The sequence below is a fragment of the Carassius auratus genome, chromosome 37 (genome assembly GCF_003368295.1).
Source record: "Carassius auratus strain Wakin chromosome 37, ASM336829v1, whole genome shotgun sequence".
NCBI lineage: Eukaryota > Metazoa > Chordata > Actinopteri > Cypriniformes > Cyprinidae > Carassius > Carassius auratus.
In genome coordinates this window covers 8,459,921-8,476,364 of record NC_039279.1, presented here as the reverse complement: position 1 = coordinate 8,476,364, position 16,444 = coordinate 8,459,921, and the positions used below count along the sequence as shown (strand labels likewise).

Below are 16,444 nucleotides of genomic sequence, written 5' to 3'. Positions count from 1 at the left end.
TATCCCAAGGTAATGTCATCTCCTTGCTTAATTAAACAAAATGTAAACGGATTTAACCACGGAATGTGCGGCATAGTATAGCTAGATGGGATGTTGTTTAATAGGGTCTAGATCTTACACAGATAGGGTTGTGATGCTAGTGGGTGAAGCGGATATTTAGGTAGTTTTAAGCTTAGGGAAGACACTGCACATACTGTATATAGTTAAACTAAATCCATTATGGCTGTCGTAAATAAAATGAAATGAAAAGTGTTGACTGCAGCATTAAATTTAGATCTGCTCGATGTTGTTGCACCATGATTCTTATTTGGCATTTTTACAGTGTTGCACATTATAACCAATCGTTGAGCTTATGAATGCCGCAGCCAATCAGAGGCGTTCAGATGAGTCATCGCGAAATGCATTTTTCTGTTCAGTGTGTGCTCTCCCTGAATGAATTCTGCTCTCTTGCAAATCCTCTCATCAGAAACAACAAAGTGCTGATGTACGTGTGATGTAAATTGAAGATTCATTCATCAAACAACGTATAGACAACTTTACTGATTATAAAGGGAGTTTTTTGAGAGTGCTTGAATTCGCGCTAGACTAAGGTCGGTCATACTGTTCCTTGACAATGTAATTGTTCTATGCTCGTTTTCTGTGTATAATTTATTCGCTGTTTGAAAAACTTTAGAAGGTACAGGTGATAAAAAAAAAAAGATTACATCCATGAACATAATTTGACATCTCTCATTGTTCCACTCTTGTTCATATCGTCATCAAGCTTCGAAGTGAACTCGCGAAAACTTACATATTGTGCCTTTAAGTTGGTACAGTAGTCTGCCATACTGTTATATAAATCTCATTCATTTACATAACAAGCTATCAGAATTTCATCTTACTTTTTGGTCATATAAATAATAATAGATACAAAAATATAAAAACAGCAAATAGAATATTTTCTTTCTCAGTTTGGGCCTCTCATAAAGTGAAAAAGGTATCTGACTCAGTACATAACTTGGGACTGTTGGTGGTTCTCAGAAACGTTCTGCTACCCCAGTCAAAGATCAAATGCTAAACCAAAACCAAAAGCGAACCCCTCCGTTGCTGTGGCAACAAAGCAGGATATGTAACCACCATGCCGCAGGAAAGAGAGGACTTCCTCTCTGTGCACATGTTAATGTTTTAATGGGAGTGTTTCAGGGGTGTGCCTTTTTTTTATACCAGTAGTGCAGTAAATGTGTATCAGCTGCCTTGACATTAGAAACAAGAAGGTGTGCGGTGATCCAGTTACCAGTGTGCAATGGATACTGTGCTGATAACTTCGTTTTATTGCTTGCATATCAACTTCCATTGACTTTGAGGAGTGTGAGAGAGTGACATCTTGTTTTTCACAATGATTAATGTCACACCTTTAGCACACCTTTATCTTGCTCACACTGAAAAAAAAAAATACTAATAATTTTGTTCCATATTTTTCAGTTTTATTTCCTGTTTTGACCCTAAATTTATCAAAATTTATGCTTATAAAAAGAATAAAGTATTTGCCAGAGGTCTCTAAAACTCTTAGACCACTCTTGCTGGGCTCTTCCCAGCAGTGTGAGCAGCGTGTCTGCTGCCCGGTGGAGTGGTGTTTGTCTGGGCAGAACATGCCAGAGTGAAGCTGGTTGGAGCTCCCAAAGGAGAAGTACTTTGCTAATCAGATCCTCCTCAGCGCAGGCTTTGCATCACAGCACAATGGTTTTTTCTCCCGGGTCTGTGCTGCAGTAAGTATTTCCTGCTCAGGGCCAGCTTTACCCAGATTAGGGGAAATGGATTTAATGGGGTTGACTCTGTGGCTCAGAAGGTGATATCTGTACTAACAGATTTCAGAATGCTATTTCTTTTTTATGTAATAAGGGTGAGGGGGGGGGGGGGGGTGTTAGACAACAGCTGGGTGATCATTAAAGTGTGGGAAGAGCCACATGAATAGCAACAGTTTTTATTTTTATGTTGTAGATAGACAGATAGATAGATAGATAGATAGATAGATAGATAGATAGATAGATAGATAGATAGATAGATAGATAGATAGATAGATAGATAGATAGATAGATAGATAGATAGATATAATCAGCATATTATAATGATTTCTGAAGGACCATGTGGCAGTAAAGCCTGGAGCAGTAGCTTATGAAAATTCTGCTTTGCTAGCACAGAAATAATAATATTTTAAAATAGAAAGCTTATTTTAAATTGTAATAATATTTCACTATATTATTGTTTTTAATTTGTTTTTTGATCAAATAAATGCAGCCATGGTAGGATATATATATATATATATATATATATATATATATATATATATATATATATATATATATATATATATATATATATATATATATAGGATATATAGACATCTTTCAAAAACATTTTTAAGATGCCTTTTTATTATTATTATTATTATAATTTTTTATTATTTGCATTTGTCCTGTATTTAAATTATGTAAAAAGGAAAGCATGCATACATTTGAGTAGAATGAACCATTTTGAACATATTGTAAATTGATAAGATATTAGAAATTATAAAATAAATATTACATGTAAAGTATTTATTTTTATTAAATAATAATACGTTATGTGATGCACATAATAAAAAAAAACAAAAAAACAAAAAACTAAAACAACAACAACAATCTTGAAAAAAATATCCCAGAATCTCTTGTTTTCATTTGTTTTCATTTGAGGTGTTATTTTATCAAGTATTGATATTGGCTTGATTCTAATTCATTTGAATAACCAAGAAAACATGCAATTACCTAATTTTTAATTAGATTTGTAGTGCTTCTTATCACACTTAACTTTTCGTGTGTACAGTATGTATGGCTTGGGCAGATGGCATTTTATGAGTGTAGTATGTTAACTTGGCTTGGTTTTACCCGTCGTTTACTGTCTAGTCTCATCATAAAGACACTCTTTCACTATATTACACATGAAGCTCATCAGCACCGTGTGTGCGACCGAGACAAAGATAAACAAAGAAGACGAGTGAGTGTGCCTTAAGGATGGTATAAGGCTATAAAGAAGATAAAGAAGCTATAGATAGAGGGAGAGTGATAAGCACATCCTTGGCAGAGCACAAAGCATGTCTGCCTGTTCAGGTTGAGTCCGCAGGCTCAGTGCCACCTTCAGATTTCCCTGTCAGTGAGATTTAATTAAATCCACAATACTCAGGTAAGTGAAAATATGCCTCTGCATTCCTCTCCTAAGGTCGCTGACCTGAGCAGAGCTCCTCCAGAGGCTCAACCTGGAGTGGTGATGGGGGGCGGGCTAAATTAATAACGCAGAAATGCATGTAACTATGATGCAAACCGTATGGATGTTAATTAATCCCTAATGACTCTTGGGATTTGGTTAATGAGGTCCATAATTACATATACAGCACAATGTGATTAGCCCTCGCATGGAGACGTGGAGCAGGGTCGAGGGGAAAAGGGGGATATGCCAATGATGATGATAATACTTTTATTACGTTTCATTTCCCTAAGTCTTTGTGGGGTACTGAAATGTCCCTTATGGGTCTTACACATAATGCTTAGTTCATGAGGGGAAGAAAGATTAAGATTACCTCTGAGTGATACTAATTGCACATTTGCCAGTGTATTGTCTAGTAATGTTTGCTTTGCAGCAAGATACAATGTGGTAAATAATTCAGGATTTCCCTGTGCAAATTAGGTGGTGTTTATCTTTATGTTGGCAAGGTTATTGTTTTATTATAGTACATTGTTTTATTATAGTTCATTTAGTTCACACAAGCAATTAAAGCCAGCTTTTTAGAATGCAGACTTTTTTTGGTGTGAACTCAGGTTTAAGTGTAAGTTTGTTTAATTGGCATAAACATATTTCTGGATCTATTTCTGTCCATAGAAGCATGTGGAATTGAAGACTAGTTTGAACCAAGCAGTCTACTCAAGCAATAACTTATATATATAAATTATAGGATGCATTACATTTATCAAACATGACTATGTTTATATTGCTACAAAAAAATATGTTATATAAATGCTGTTCTGTGGAAGAAAAGTATTGCATTATTACATTGCATTAAGCTGAATAACTGTTTTGCATATTGATAAGAAAGTTTTCTTGAGCACTAAATCAGCATATTATAATGATTTCTGAAGGACCATGTGACAGTAAAGCCTGTAGCAGTAGCTTATGAAAATTTGGCTTTGCTAGCACAGATATAAAAATATTTTAATAATAGAAGACTTATTTTAAATTGTAATAATATTTCACTATATTATTGTTTTTAATGTGTTTTTTTAATCAAATAAATGCAGTCATGGTAAGCATAAGCATAAGATAAATAAGACTATATAAAGTCTTATTAAATATTATATATATTTTAAATAATTATTTAAACTTTTAAATAATAGTGGAATATCTTAGACAGCATTTGAGGCAAATTAATCACACATAGATTTATGTACAAAGCATTACAAATATACTACGGTGTCCATTAATGGCTCCTTGCTAGTTTAGTTGTAGTTATGCAAACACTCGTGGGCTTGCAGATGTACAGTAGCCTTGCCATGTATGAAACTGCAGGATTACAGATGACTCATAATCAATGGATCTTACTCCCTCTGATATCGCAGGATCACTGACATTTATTTTTGTTCTGGCAGTTCATTACATTTCTCCAGTAACATGTTTGCGTTTAGAGTCATGAAGCTACCTGTCAGAGCAGGTGAGGGGAGATTTAAAGCAGGATGTGGTGAGACATGAAAAAGCAAGTGTTACTACAGATTGTAAGATGCATGTAGCAGCATGGGGTATCAAAGCAGAAGAGTGCTCATGGGGAGCTTAGTGCCCCGCCAAAAGCTTGGATGTTTCATACAGTGTGTATGATCCTTTTATTGCTGCGCTGAAGCTGCACAGGCCCCGTGATCACATGCTCACACACAAGGCCTGTTTATCGGCTCCCTCTATCAGTGTGAAACATGAACATGAAAATCGACTGTTACTTTCTTAATGCATGATTCTGGTCTGACTCTGAATTATTAATCATATTGCATGTTTTTTTAGTTTTTGTTTTTTTACCCCTGAACTTATGGAATAAAACATAATGTTGACGTTTCTAATCGTTTTACTTTTTCAGTCGCTCTCCTCCTGCCGTCTTTCTAAGTTTGACTATGGAATAACTTTCTTTTTTTATATTGCATTTAACTGGATCATTGATGAATATTTTTGCATTGAATAACAGGTTTGACTTTAGTTATTTCAAGATAAAGAAACATCATGTATTGATTATAGAAAAATTTAGAGTTCACTCATAATTCACTGATATATTGATTCCAATAAGTTGATTTTAAATATTAAATTCGATTTTGGACTTCTTTGGACATATATCAGCCATTGTAGGCTGATTTTAGTTTCTAATATTATTTATTCTAAACACCTACATTGAAAAACAACAACAATGTCCATAAACGATATGATAGCAACATATCTTGCATCACAAACATTAACAACTAAAAAGATGTCTTAAAGCAAATTTGATAAAAATCACGTGAAAGTTATGAAAAGTCATAAGTGTTTATTTAATTTCCACATAATAAAGATATATATTAAGTTAAGTTTTAATCATATCTTTACCTGCATGATATTTTCCCAATTTTTCCCTGTTTTTTTTACACAACACATTATTTATAATCATAAATTAATGGTAAATTAAATTTACTAAATTTATTGTAAGTACAGATTAAAATATACAAACTAAAATATTATTTGCATTTGTGTGTATGCCTTGTTGAGGCTATGTTCAGCAATCTATAATTTATTCACACCTGTTTAACCTGTTTGTCAGCACACCTGGACATAATGGGTTCTAATGTCAAGGTTCCCATCATTTGCATTAAATGACACATTACAAACACAACATGCAAAGTGTTGCTTTGACATGAGCCTGACCGCAGCTGTCCATTCCTGTTTATGCATCTAAAGTTCGCAGCACAACCCAAGACATACTGTATGAATTTATGATCACTAGTAGATAGTAATGGTAAAATGTTGAGACATGTTTTTTTTTTCCTTCAAGACTGTTGGAAGACCATTTCAGGTGACTACCTCTTGAAGCTCATCAAGAGAAAGCCAAGAGTGTGCAAAGCAGTAATCAAAGCTAAAGGTGGCTACTTTGAAGAACCTACAATATGACAGATTTTCAGTTGTTTCACACTTTTTTGTTATGTATATAATTCCATATATAATTCCACATGTGTTAATTCATAGTTTCGATGCCTTTAGTGTGAATGTACAATTTTCATAGTCATGAAAATAAAGAAAACTCTTTGAATGAGAAGGTGTGTCCAACTTTTCTGTACTGTATATATAAACTTTTTTTTTTTTTCAGGAAAAAATCATGCTGTAAGTGACAGTTGCCATAGAAAGTTGTTACAGTGATTAATGTTAACATTATGAATTGTTGAAATCATCATAGCGGGATGTTTAGACTTTGACGAGTAGATCGACACAGACTGCTTTTAGATGTATGAAACCATCTGTACGTCACATTATATTCACTTCATATTCTCCCCTGAATAACCATAAATGGATAAAAAAAATATATATATATATATATTATTTGCTTCTTCTTGAGTTTTACGCAAACAATCTGGCTGTGTGTCTCAAAGAATTTGTTTGAATAAATTATAAATGTTCCACTGAAGAGATCATGCTAATAGAATTAAATTGTCAATATAGTTTTTATTCGTCTTTCTTCAGGTATTACCAAAAGAGATGTTGAGTGAACATCAGTGGAGACCGAATACTGTACAGTCACAAAGACAGACAAACGTGGATCTTAGTGTTGTTTAAAGGCAAAGTGATGGAGTAGTGAAGTGCAGATTCAGAGGTAACCTTTCAATAAAAAGTTTAAAAAGCAAACCAAAAAACTAATAATTGCACAGCCTTACCATGCACAGTAAGGCCAGTAACATGCATTAATACTTGGTTTTGATTTCACACTTTAATATCGACTAGTACATTTCTGATACTTTCATTACAATGCATTATATTACCTTTACAGCAGTACTAGTGTTCATAAATGTTCAAAGGTTTGTTTGACAGTATTTAGTTTTTTTTGTAAGTCCCAGTATTGTCATTTGGAAATGCTCTTGTTACTATTTGAAGCCTGATTTTTGCAAAACAATCTCTACTAGAAGCCCAGTTCTGTCTACCACTAGTCTTTCAAAGTATATACAGGAGCTGTCACTAACACTGGAGCTGTCAAAATGATGCTTCAACATCAGAAATCTGTCCTCTTCACTTCTTTGTTCCTTCTCTCATACTGTAGAAAAAAAAAAAATCTCTGTTCTCAGCTTCTGAGTGAACCGAGAACATCTGCAGTTTATTTCTAAATCCATACAACATTGCCCATTAGTTGTGTGATGAGCAATAATTCATTCATCGATGAAATGCTCATTAGTGTGAACAGCTGGTGTTTAATGGAGGTGAGAGAACATTTGAGGAAGAGCGAGAGCTGGAAAGTGTTCTTTTAATCACCGTGAGGTCTGTGGTGGGATTGTTTGATTGTGGTGTATATGCTGTGTGGTGGGTCTATAGGTGCACAAATGGGACATGCGGAGCTCCTCAACTCCCTTATCTCACCACAGAAAGAGACAATATCATATCGACTAAAAATGAACAAACACAAATTACAAGTCTAAATGGGAGTAAGAAATCGGCAACATTTTCATTGGTTTGGTAGGACCCTGCTTTTGAGCCTACTGTCATTTTTGACCCTAGAAAGTAGTCAAACATGCAATGTTTGTGTTTGTGTTTTCCTCGTCTTCTACGATTCATGCTTGTCAGATTATTTTATATGACCAAAATAAGTTCTTGGGGAAAGTTTCGCAGTAAACCTGTGTAACATTATTACACCATTACCAGAGTAAAGGTTGACGGCTGTACTGCGTTTGAGCTCCGTCAGTATATTCTTTTCATTGACTATTTTTAACTTAAAAATCAATTTTATACATCATCGTTTCCGTTTATATAACGTGTGAATATATCCTCTATTGTATTCTACAACAAAAACAATCAGAGTGCCTCGCTATCACTAGTTTTATTTTTATTTTTATTTTTTCTAAAATCCTGTCAAATGTGCACAAACTACTAGCTACTACTAAATATTGTAGAAACATAATTTTCTGTAAAGTTGCTTTGTAACGATTTGTTTTGTAAAAAGCGCTATACAAATAAACTTGAATTTAATTGAATTGAATTAACATTGTTGAATCCCAAGAAATGCTAATGCTGCCATTGTTTTGCCTGATTAATTAAAACTGGGAATTAGCCGTGTCTGTAGTAGGAATTGGCATTTTGGTGCTGTTTTGTAATATTTTAATCTGTGTATTTTTGCATTCAGGTCTGTTAATTTGCACTTTATCTGGAAAGAGACAGGGACAATGAAAGGGAAACCATGAATTTTTTTCATTTATTTATTTTTTAAAAAGCTCCCAGTTTTTCCTGAGTTCATTTAGATGGAGGCAGCTCATGATCTGGGGTTTTTAATATGTCGGAGCGGCTCAAACTCTCCATCCTGTGCATTTGAGAATGCAAAACACATAACACATAAGATAGTTCTGTAACCAATTTAAATAAATAAATATAATCAAATGAATTAAGGAATGTTTGTTCAAAGGCTAGGAAGTTTAAAAAAAGTCATAATTATAGTGTTGTGGTGTGACAGTTTGTAGAGATGTGTTCATCTGTTCCATTTCAGGGCATTGTATTGCTCAATGGTAATCAATCAGTGTACATTACTGCAGATTAAGGCCAATTGTGGCGAATAAAGGACAAGATGCAGTCTACTAGCACAAGATTATCTCTACAGATCCTAGCTTGACCAAGTACTGACTCGTTTGTCGAGAGAGATGTTAGGTTGATGGTTTGACGGCGCTTTAATCTGCTCCTCTGTCCCTCTGTGAAATGATTCAATATATAGACCTGTTTGTTTGTATTTGGACCCTATAGGTGGGTCTGAGGGACTGTGCCGGTCATGTGGGGATCTGGGGGTGACCATCGGTCGCTGTTGGAGTGATTTAGGTTGGGGAGCCACAATATTTACCTCATCTGTTTCAATGATGTCGTGTTGAGAGAGGAAAGCATGGCAGCATGACGTTTACTAAAGCAGGATGGAACGAGACCCAGAAGCCTCTCATACTTTCCCAGCCATGACTGTTTGTCCGAGGGAGCGTAACTCCCATGAATGATACACACTTCACAGAAAGCCAATGCCTTTTTGCTATGTGTGTGTGTGTGTGTGTGTGTGTGTGTGTGTGTGTGTATCTGACTCTATAAGCAGCATTCCTCTTGTGAAACCGGAGTCATAGAGAGTGCTGAGGAAGAATGGAACCTATTCAGCCGCACCACTTAATCAGAGTCCCTCAGCGTCCCTCACCGTGTGTCTCAGGTGCACGGCCTCTCTTTTTATTCTCCATTCTTTACCATTTTTTGTTTCTCTTCCAATCTGTCAATCTGTTTCTCCTCTTACTCCCTCACTGTTTTTCTCTTTGCCTCTCAACTGTAAAAATGGTCTTGGAAAGACAGTGTTCTTTTGGGGGAACCCATTTTCTTTAACCATGAATATTAACACAAAGTAGTTTGATTTTAGTAGATATGTCTACATTTGCTCCAAAGTACACTTTGTGTGTGTGTGTGTGTGTGTCTTATTTTCTTAGAAAATACCGTAGCAACCTTAAAAACACATTTACTAGAGAAGTAATATTGTGTGAGATATTGAGAGTTGTTTTTAAAAAATATACTACTGATCAAAAGTTTGGGTATGGAAAGATATTTTGAATGATTTTAAAAGAAAACTCACCAAGGTAGCCTTTATTTGATAATACTACAGAAAAACTGTAATACTGTGAAATTTAATTACAGTTTGAAATAACTGTTTTCTATTTAAATACAGTACAGACCAAAAGTTTGGACACACCTTCTCATTCAAAGAGTTTTCTTTATTTTCATGACTATGCAAATTATAGATTCACACTGAAGGCATCAAAACTATGAATTAACACATGTGGAGTTATATACATAAGAAACAAGTGTGACACAACTGAAAGTATGTCATATTGTAGGTTCTTCAAAGTAGCCACCTTTTGCTTTGATTACTGCTTTGCACACTCTTGGCATTCTCTTGATGAGCTTCAAGAGGTAGTCACCTGAAATGGTCTTCCAACAGTCTTGAAGGTGTTCCCCGAGAGATGCTTAGCACTTGTTGGCCCTTTTGCCTTCAGTCTGCGGTCCAGCTCACCCCTAAACCATCTCGATTGGGTTCAGGTCCGGTGACTGTGGAGGCCAGGTCATCTGGCGCAGCATCCCATCACTCTCCTTCTTGGTCAAATAGCCCTTGATGCCTTCAGTGTGACTCTACAATTTTCATAGTCATGAAAATAAATAAAGAAAACTCTTTGAATGAGAAGGTGTGTCCCAACTTTTGGTCTGTACTGTATATTTGAAATGAATGTAATTTGGCAAAAGTGTTGTATTTGTCACATGATCCTTAAGAAATCATTATAATACACTGATATGGTGCTCAAGAAACATTTATAATTATTGTCTATATTGAAAATAGTTGTGTTGCAAAATATTTTTGTGAAATTGAGGGTAAATTTCATGAAAGTGAAATTGAAAGTGAAGTGACATTCAGCCAAGTATGGTGACCCATACTCAGAATTTGTGCTCTGCATTTAACCCATCCGAAATGCACACACACAGAGCAGTGAACACACACACACACACTGTGAGCACACACCCGGAGCAGTGGGCAGCCATCTATGCTGCGGCGCCCAGGGAGCAGTTAGGGGTTTGATGCCTTGCTCAAGGGCACCTAAGTCGTGGTATTGAAGGTGGAGAGAGAACTGTACATGCACTCCCCCCACCCATAATTCCGTCCAGCCCGAGACTCAAACTCACAACCCTTCTATTGGGAGCCCGACGCTCTAACCATTAGGCCACGACTTCCCGGTAGATAGGAAGGTAGATGGAAAGTCCGAAAGAACAGAATTAGGTTAAAATGGAAATTATTTGTAATAATATAAGTCACTTTACTTTCAATTAAATCTTACTAACCCCAAACATTTAAACAGTAGTGTATTTTGAATTTTGGAAGTTTATTTTTCACTCCTCATTGGCAATTTTTATTAGAATTTTTTTTTAGAAATATGTATATGCATTTAAACCAGATTTAAATGAAAAGAAAACAAGTTTTGCTTCTCAAATAAATTTTTGCAGCACTGACACATTTGTTTTACCACACAACTGCTTCTGCCGTGTGAACGTCAAGTTTGCTTACACCGCAGAGCATTTTAGCGTGAGATATCACAACTGCCCCGCCACAGGTGTTCTTTGTGTGATGGTTAATTGAGGCCTTTTTGTAACAGAAAGCCTTTGAAGTAATGCAATCTTCCAGCACCTCTTTCCTCTGTACCTTGTGGTCTTCCTTTTATCTTCTCTTTCTTTATCTATCACCTTCCTCTTTTCTACTGAATCCTGAGGCATCTGAGCTGTTACTGTAAGCAGCAGCAATAAGGTGTGAAAAAGCAATTGCACTTATTTTAATAGAATTTGTTGGCCAGCAAGAGAATTGGTCAGAGACAGTCAACTCAGTTATGTTTAAGTCAGCATGAAATGACATTTGGAGTGAAATAAATGGATGGGAAAGTTGATTGTATCCATTCGACATTGATTGGATGCTGAAAAGTGGGCGTCCCATAAAAAATTTGCAGTCAGTTATGGAGTTTTAGTGATTAAAAGGAAAATAAAGATAGAACATCTCTAGGTTACGTATGTAACCCTAGTTCCTCGAGGGAACGAGACGCTGCGTCAAAGCGCTTTGGGGAACGCGCCCAGCGTGCGCGACTCTGAATATCGTGTGAAATCAGACCAATGGAAGAGCGTGACGTCACCGACAGAGTGACGTAAGCGACCAGGAAGCTATAAAAGCACGTGCCACGCAGCTGGCGTCAGCTTCGAGTACCAGCAAGCGCCGGCAGGGGTGCCGGGGGTATGGCTCCGAGACGCAGCGTCTCGTTCCCTCGAGGAACTAGGGTTACATACGTAACCTAGAGACATTCCTCTTCAGGAACTCGAGCTGCGTCAAAGCACTTTGGGGAACGAGTACCAACGCCGCCAGACTACCAAACCCCTGCCTAGTGTGTATCCGAAGAGCACAGCTTAGGTCAGGAGGACTGAAGTGCCTGGAGTGACTGGCATGTCTAGGCCATAGAATTTGACAAACGTGGAGGGCGTGGACCATCCCGCAGCGTTGCAGATGTCCAGCATGGATACACCTGCTAAGAAGGCCTTGGAGGCCGCCATACCCCGAGTAGAGTGAGCCTTGGCTCCCGACAGCGGGGGACGACCAGAGGACTCATAGGAAGTGTTGATAGCCTCGACTATCCAACGACTAATAGTCTGCTTAGAAGCAGGAAAACCCCTCTTGGGGGGACCGTAGCATACAAGCAATTGTCTTTCTCCACAGGGCAGGGCTCTGTGGGCGTATGCGTCCAGCGATCATAACTGGACACATACAATTTAGCTTCGCCTGGTCTGGCTCCCCAAAGGGAGGAGGACAGAAGGCCTGCAGCACTACCGGTTGTGGTGTAACAGAGGGAACCTTAGGAACATATCCCGCTCGAGGGTATATGAATGCTTTAGTCATGCCTGGTGCAAACTCAAGATAAGTAGGGGCCACAGAGAGGGCCTGAAGGTCTCCTACTCTCCGCAGAGAGGTGATTGGCCAGAGAGGCCAACACAAAGGAGGTTTTAAGTGTGAGATGTCTGTCTGAGATATCTTGAATAGGTTCAAATGGGGGTCTGCACATTGCCTCTAACACCACAACCAAGTCCCACGGGGGAATACGGGACCGTACTGGAGGTTTCAGCCTCAGCGCACCGCGGAGGAAACGTGTAACTAGGGGGTGTCTTCCCAAAGACTGGCCATCGAGAAGGGCGTGGTAGGCCGCAATAGCCGCCACGTAGACCTTCAACGTGGAGTGGGAGCGAGCGAGACTAGATCTGAGAACCATACTCGGCCCGGCCAGAACGGGGCTACTAACAACAGACGGACCCCGTCCCGACGCACTCTCGCCAGAACTCCCGGGAGCAGAGCAATAGGGGGAAATGCATACAGACGAAGCCTCGGCCAGGTCTGTACCATAGCGTCCAGTCCCAGAGGAGCTGGATGAACTAGAGAGAACCAAAGGGGGCATTGAGACGTCTCTTGAGATGCAAATAGGTCTACTTGAGCCCTGCCAAATACTCTCCATATCTGCTTCACTACTTGTGGGTGAAGTTTCCATTCCCCGGGCCCCTGCCTCGACAGTGTGTCTGCTCCCACATTTTGTTTCCCAGGAATATATACTGCTCTTAATGAGAGGAGTTTGCTCTGGGACCACACCAGGATCCGGTGCGCCAGCTTGTACAAAGGGCGCGAATGCAGACCTCCCTGGTGGTTGATATAAGAGACCACCGATGTGTTGTCGGTGCGCACCAACACATGGTGACCCCTTTGGTCTGGGAGGAAGTGCTTCAGTGCACGATAAACTGCTAGCATTTCTAGACAATTGATATGCAATGTTTGATGGTGATCGCTCCACAGACCACGGGCAGGGTGGCCACTCATGACTGCACCCCAGCCAGTGAGGGATGCATCTGTCGCTAGCGTTACACGGCGACAAAGAGCTCCCAGCACCGGGCCCTGTTTCAAGAACCAAGGTTTCTTCCACACGTCTAAGGCACGTAGGCAACGCCGCGTGACCTTGATAGTGCGAAGTAGATTGCCCCTCGGGGAAAATCCCTTGGTCTTGAGCCACCACTGTAGGGGTCTCATGTACAGCAGGCCAAGAGGTATCACGTTGGACGCAGCTGCCATCAGACCCAACAATCTCTGAAATTGTTTGACAGTGAGTGACTGGCCTTCTTTGACTCTCTCGACTGAGATGCGGATCAACTCGATACGAGCAGGGGACAATCGTGCCTGCATCGCAGTCGAATCCCATACTACGCCTAGATAGGTGGTTCTCTGAACCGGAGAAAGCACAATCTTCTTGTCGTTCAGTCTCAAACCCAGCTCCCCCATATGTGCGAGGACGACATCTCGATGCCGAACCGCAGCCTGCTCTGACTGAGCTAAGATCAACCAATCGTCAATATAGTTGAGAATGCGGATGCCCTGCATGCGCAGGGGGACCAGAGCCGCGTCTACACATTTTGTGAACGTGCGGGGTGAGAGTGCAAGGCCGAAGGGAAGTACTCGATATTGGTAAGCTTCGCCCCTGAAAGCGAACCTCAGAAACTTCCTGTGTTGTGGAAGGATGGATATGTGAAAATATGTGTCTTTGAGATCTATTGTGACAAACCAGTCCTCGGACCTGATCTGCGCTACAACATGCTTGATTGTGAGCATTCTGAATTTTAGTCTCATAACTGAACGATTTAAGACCCTCAGGTCTATAATCGGACGCAGCCCCCCATCCTTCTTCGGAACTATGAAATACCGGCTGTAAAATCCGGACTCCCTGTCTTGAGGAGGGACCACCTCGATGGCCTCCTTCTCTAATAGGGTTTTCACTTCCTGTTCCATAACCAGACCCTGCCTGAGGCCGACTATTGTCTGAACGACCCCGTTGAATACTGGCGGCACGGAGCGAACTGAATGCGGTAGCCTTTTTCTACTGTGTGCAGGACCCATTGAGATACATTTGGCAGTAGTTTCCACGCTGCTAAATAATCTACTAAAGGAATCAGTCTCTCGAGACTGATCTCTGGTGTAAGAGGCCCCCGCAGGGGCGGCGAGTGTCTCAGCCCCGCTACGCGCACGGGCGGAAGATACTGAGAGCGATGCTCGCTGGGACCTGCTGCGCCCTGGAACACTGGCAGGGTTGGCAGAACAGCCCCCAGAGGTCGCTGAAGTGAGACAGGCACCGTGTACTGCGGTGTGTACCGCTCTACCCCAGCAGAGGCTGCCCTCTGAAACCCTGGGTTGTTGGCGTCAGGGTTTCTTGGCCGAGGACTTCTTAGCTTCAATAATTGCCCTAAGATCTTGTTTGGGCTGGGAAGTCCTCGGCCGAGAGCGTCGTCGAGACTCTCGTTCCCGACGCGGAGGAACACGAGAGGCGACGCTCTGTTTTTGGGCCTCGTGGTACGAGGAGCTAGGGAGCGGCTGGGGCATCTCCCGCCCAGATGGCCCAAGGGAGCTACGAGGGAGGAACTTATGGAACGCCGCCGCTTGTTTGCGGGCCTCCTGAAACCTGTCGACGACAGAATTGACTGCGTCGCCGAACAGGCCAGTCGGCTGGATCGGGGCGTCCATGAGGCAGACCCTGACACGCACCAGCCTGACCTGCTGCCGCATACCCTTTGCCCACCAAAGCCGATGTTGCTCTGAATGGTTTGAGGGCAACGCCGGGGCCTTTAGAGACGATGCCGCACCAGGGGACAGATAGCTCGCGAGCGTCTGTTCCACCCGGGGCATCGCTCTATAGCCGCGCTCTCCCATCCCCACTACGTTCCCATAGTAGTCTGACGAGGGGATGTAGAGGCGGGCCGAGAATGGACGTTTCCACGACCTGGAGATCTCTTCGTGCAGGTCGGGAAAGAATGGCAGGCCCTGGCTGGGAGGTGGCTGACTCGCGCACAGGAAGCATTCATCAAGCTTGCTTCTCTGCGATTCAGCTGCTTTCTCGGCGGGCCAATCGATGTTTAATTTGGCCACCGCGCGAGTAATCACCTCCAAGAGCTCCTCATACTGCGGCGAGTGGGGTGGCGAATCCCTGTCGAGCGACTCCACATCAACCTCCTCGGAGGAAGAGAGGCGGAGCGTCGACCCCTCTCTCTGAGTGGAAGGAACCGCTGAGCGTGCTTCCGACTCTAGGGATTGGGTGGCAGAAGTGGAAGGAGATAGGGACTGGCCCGTCTCCATTCCCTCCACCAGATCCACTTGTGAACCCCACGAGTGCAGCCGCCATTCTGCCTCAGCAGAAGCGGGACCAGCACCGCGGGGAACGCTGGCGAAGGCCCCCTCCTCGAAGAGGGCCCTCCGGGAAGGAAGCAGCCGCACCGACATACGCTCACAGTGCGGGCAGTCAGCCCCCTCGAGAGCCGACTCAGCGTGCTTCGAACCCAGGCAAACCATGCAAAGGCTGTGTGTATCCTCACCCGTATATATCTTGGGCAGGGAGGAACACACAGCCTATAACGCGATTTGGAATCGCCAGTGTGTTTAACTTTCGCCTTGCTTTTTGGCATGTCTAGGAGCTCTTAAACTGGACAGACAACAGTAAATAAGACTCACAGACAAACAGTTTGACATTCACATACAGAGCGCTTGCTGAGAGACGCGAAGCTCACGCCAGCTGCGTGGCACGTGCTTTTGTAGCTTCCTGGTCGCTTACGTCACTCCGCCGGT

The 16,444-nt window shown here is 41.2% G+C and overlaps 1 protein-coding gene across 2 annotated transcripts in view; it reads left to right on the top strand.

The window, feature by feature from the left end:
• Window positions 1–16,444, top strand: part of LOC113056082 (thyroid hormone receptor alpha-like) — a 128,242-nt gene that overhangs the window by 62,139 nt on the left and 49,659 nt on the right. Inside the window, exon 3 of one of the 2 annotated variants that reach the window (XM_026222568.1) lies at window positions 6,748–6,877. The exons of the other annotated variant lie outside the window; for it this stretch is intronic. The gene's annotated coding sequence lies outside the window, so the exon portion shown is untranslated. The remainder of the gene's footprint in view (window positions 1–6,747; window positions 6,878–16,444) is intronic. 2 annotated transcript variants of the gene reach the window in all.